The 4,931-nt window shown below is 42.4% G+C and overlaps 2 pseudogenes; both read right to left on the reverse strand.

Annotated features, from left to right (window-relative positions):
* Positions 1–4,931, reverse strand: part of LOC122542159 — a 136,725-nt pseudogene that overhangs the window by 127,207 nt on the left and 4,587 nt on the right.
* On the reverse strand, positions 2,024–4,272 carry LOC122542138 (annotated as a pseudogene).

Here is a 4,931-nt window from a genome sequence, read left to right on the forward strand (position 1 = left end):
TTTGATTCCAGCCTCAGGCAACTGTCTGTGTGATGTTTCCACATTTTCACCGTATCTGCATGGGTTTCCTCCATGTGCTCTGGTTTCCTCCCAAAATCCAAAGATGTGCAGGTTAGGGTGGATTGGCCAAGCTAAATTGCCCATAGCATATAGGCTAAGTGCATTAGTCAGGGCTAAATGTAGAGAAATCAGGGAATGGGTCTGGGTGGGATACCCTTCATAGGGTTGGTGTGGATTTGTTCAGCCAAAAGGCCTGTTTCCACGTGGTAGGGATTTTATGATTCTAGATGAATATGTGGTTTCCATGGAGTAAACTCTGGTTTAGATGGAAAGATAAGGCTAAGATTCAAATCGGAAACAACTGCTAATGTTGCAGACACAACTTTCTTAGGAGATATGCCACTAAATGGGCACAGTTGAGCCACCTGAATAGACAACGTATCTGGGTATGGACAACTGTCTTTTTTGAAAAGACGCAGGGAGTGTCCAGTGGTCATAAAGGGCTTTGTCTAAGTGCATGGACATCACATGGTTACTCAAAAGCCTCTGCAGTGGACATCAAAGACTTTGATCATGGTCTGTTTGGACTTTTCATAGGTACACCAAATTCAGCACCTGCCTTTAGGGAGCAGGAGTGGTTTTGGGTTGAAAAATGCTCATCATTTTTTCTATTTGAGGGTCATGAGATGCAAAGATTATGACTCAAGTGATTGAAGATTAATTTTCTTTCTGTAACAGCCAGATCTCAACTAAGTTCCCCAAGTTCACTGCTAAATATCAGAAATTCAGTCAGAGCAAAGAAAGGTTACATCATTGAGAAGGCGATTACTAGTGATCCATCAGGATTGAAATGGATGTTTCATTTGCATTTTACACCGAACAAATTTATGTAGGAGTTGCTGCTATTAAGTTTTATAAACTGATGGAACCAGCCTGTCAAATGAACTACTCCATTCAATTGACACGAAGTCATTTACTTTTAGTGGGCCCACATCAATTCCAATCCTGGGGAGGGAGAGATAGAGGCGCTCAACTGTTTGATCACTTTAAAGCTCAGATATGCAGAGCCAACCCCAATAAAAGTACACTCCACATTGGCTTCCATATGGAAAGAGCTGCCACGAGAGCGTGCTCAGTAAAACATGGAGGGCACAGAAGATTCCAGAATTTGAGACTGCTTGTCATTTAAACTTTGCTCAAATGCTACCAGAATTCTAAGAGGAGTGTGAAGGGTTTAAGTGAGCACAACCAGGCTAGTTGATTTTTAAAGCCATTGGAATTTAAGTAAAACATTAAAAATATTTTGCAATGTAACAGTTTGGGCCAAAATGGTGTTTACAAACATTTGTTGAACTTGATTTAAAGTTCACAGGAGCTGTTTTGTCTGGCAGTGCTGTTGGAGAAGACGAGATAGTCAGTTTTTCTTAACACTGGATGCTAGAAATCTGAAAATGAAAGAGTTGGAAAACCCAATAAGTCAACTGACTCAAATCCTTTGACTTTGTCCCTTATTTTAGACAGTAGCCATTTGTATGTATTAAGGCCTCCTCTTGCACCCTGATGTATCCCTGCTTCTAAAGCAGGAGGCCCTGAACAACTCTGTCATGAGGAGTGCACCTTTACACAGATTGATTTCTAAACTTCCTTGGAGTTTATTGATTTTCCTTAAAACACACTTCTGACTGAAGTTAGGCACATGGCCCCACTGTCAAACTTTAGTTGGGCAAAAAAGGTACAATATGATAATACAAGCTGTTACAGTACCTCCAACTATTGACAGTGCAATGCACAAAAGATTATGCAAATATTGAGTTTGTCCATGTTATTTGTGGGAATGACAATCACTCAAAACATTTGGCTGGTCTGATGCAATAGACAGGATTCCAGAACTAATACATTTACAAAACCATGAGAGTCCACTCAAACTGTTTATTGTCTGCTAGTAACTGACAAACAGAACCTCAGTAGTGACAAGTATGCTAGTTGTACTAGTACAAAAACACCACAAACTCATTCACTGCAGTCAGTTCAGTCACTCTCCTCCAGGGTGAGCCTGTCAAACAGGTACTGTCCCAGGCCATTCTCAGGGGCTCCCAGTCTCTTCAGGTTGGTGATGTGATCTCCCAGCTTCTTGATCACCTTCACTTGCTCATCCAAGTAGTGCCTCTCCAGGAAGTCACACAGCTGGAAGAGGAGACAAAGATGGCCATTCTCAGGGGCTCCCAGTCTCTTCAGGTTGGTGATGTGATCTCCCAGCTTCTTGATCACCTTCACTTGCTCATCCAAGTAGTGCCTCTCCAGGAAGTCACACAGCTGGAAAGCAAAGAGAAAATCTGATTATGTCAAGATCAAATATACTCTTCTCCACCACCAAGACTGGTATTCCCCTCAATATGGGGAGTGGACAGTTGAGGAAGTGGAGGCTAGTACAATTGCAACATTTAAAAAGATATTTGGATGAGTTCAAGAAGAGGAAGGCTTTGGAGGGATATGGGCTGGGTGCTGGCAGGTGGGACGAGATTGGGTTGGGATATCTGGTCAGCATGGACAGGTTGGACCAAAGGGCCTGTTTCCATGCTGTACGTCGCTCGGACTATGACAGTTAAGGGATGTCACAGATTGCTTAACAGCGTCGAGAAAGTGCTCAGATCATGACTACACCAGAAGCTTGGTCTACTCCCAGGCTAGACTCACTACAATTTAGATACCAAAAAAAAAGGCTAAAGAGCCAAGTGACTTATCCATTTAAGACAAGAGCCCAGACATAAATACATCAAGAACTCACATGAGGGTCCGTGTGGTCAGAGGAGAGTTTGTACAGATCCAGCAGACTCTGGTTCACATCCTTCTCCATCTGCAGAGCTCTCTGCATTGCCTCCAGACCATTGCCCCACTCATCCTGCTCTGGCTTCTGGGAGGAGAGAGAAAGGATAAGGCCTTCACATTCTACAGTTGCATTTGAGACACTAAATTTAGAGAACTGTGGTATCAGAGAGTTACTGTAATAAACCAGAGATGCGGATATGAAGCAATTTAATTCCCAGAATTAGTCCATCTACAATAAACACCAAACCCAACCTGGACATCCTGCAGGAGGACTCAGCCTCCACGTTTATTCTGGAATGCCATCAGTTTCTCAGCGTGTTCCCGATCCTCATGGGACTGCTCCTTGAAGAACTCAGCAAAGTGACGCAGGGCAACATCATCCCGGTCAAAGTAAGAGGACTGGAGGAGGAGAGAAATCAAGTGTCACTTAAAGCTCCTAAAGCAATGAGAGATCTTCAATTAATAGACAATTTATAACAGCATACAACTTAGTTCCCTGCTCAAACAGTTAGCTAGATTCACTCGTTATTCAGCTGAATTCCATTGAAGTTAAACATTCCATAGCAAGCTAAACCTGAATTCTTATGTCAGGTTATGGAGTACATCCTGCTTTCAATGGATTAAACCAAAGTGCCCTACTCTCCTTAGTAGAGAAGATTTTTCAGAACAGGGTAGATCTCTCCAGTATCTGGCCCATCATTGAGAGACACTGTCTGACATGGTAGGGTTTAGTGCCAGATACTCTTTCAAACATTCCGTGATGCAGTCCAGTCATTGGTAAAGAAAAAAGTAGTTCATTTGATTCCAGAACAAGCAGTTGAGATACTGTCAAATACCATTGAGCAAGTTATTATGCACATTTTCCATTCCACTAATGAAAGCAGTGATTGTTGCTGTGAATGAAGTCTCAACATCAGAAGGTTAAGAGCTTAACATCAAAAGGGAGTGAACAATACTAAGGAGGATGTGCCAGACTACAGCAGTGACACTAGAGTGTGACCATCTGGCAATAAATAGGTCCATGGTTTGATAGAAAAACCCAAGTATAATTCAGCAACATTCAGATACACTTCAGGGAGTAGGTCATATTAGAACCTAGGCCTCTTGGTTCAGGGGCAGGGACACTACCAATGTACCACAAGACCATATAAAGCAGCTGCTGTAGGAGTTGTTCACTCAAAAGGTTATTCTATGTTTATAATCACCAGAACTTTACACAATCCATTTTACCAATACATTAAATCAACAAAAGGCCAACTCTTCAGGTTGAAGTGTCAAGTCCACAAGCCTCACCATGGAGAGGTAAACATAGGAGGAATAGAGCTCCACATTGATCTGCTTGTTAACAGCATCCTCACAGTCCTTGTGGTAGTTCTGACACACTTGGGAGGCCATCTTCACTATTCCTACTCACTATCACTAAATCTAAATTTGTTTGCCCCACTAGTTATTGTATTTATCCTCCTGGGACACCCTGCATTCAACCAGGGTGTGGCAGCACCAATGAAGATTGACAATCCCTGACAGCCGCTCAGGAATTTCCAATCAATCCAGGCACCAATGAACATAACAGGGAGGACTGTGAAGGAGGGGCTGAGACACAGAGCCAATCAGAGATCTGGAAGATAGACAGGTTTGAGAGATGAAATTTAATGATATCATTGCTCTTGGAGTAATAAATTCTGTACACACCCCAAATGAGCTGGATGTGACTGAATGACAAATGAAGTCTCTTGTCGTTGGAAACACGATATTAACCTTCTCTCCACCTTTACTAAACATTTGAATATGTCCCAGAATTTTACCTGACAAATTAAATGCTAAGTATTTATTTTTGTTGGCTTCAAAATGGACCAAATTTCAAATGTTCATTCATTAATGGGACACGAGCTTGTCCAACATTTATTGCCTGTCCCTGGTTGCCCTTCTGAAGGTGATGGTGAACTGCCTTCTTGAACTGAGGCAGTCAATTGACTTAGCTCCACCCACAGGACTGTTAGGGAGGGGGATCCAGGAATTTGACCCAGTGACACTGAAGAAACGCCAATGTATTTCCAAGTCAGGATGGTGAGTGACTTGGAGGGAACTTCCTTGTCCTTATATAT

The sequence above is a fragment of the Chiloscyllium plagiosum genome, chromosome 39, assembly GCF_004010195.1.
Source record: "Chiloscyllium plagiosum isolate BGI_BamShark_2017 chromosome 39, ASM401019v2, whole genome shotgun sequence".
NCBI classification, from domain to species: domain Eukaryota; kingdom Metazoa; phylum Chordata; class Chondrichthyes; order Orectolobiformes; family Hemiscylliidae; genus Chiloscyllium; species Chiloscyllium plagiosum.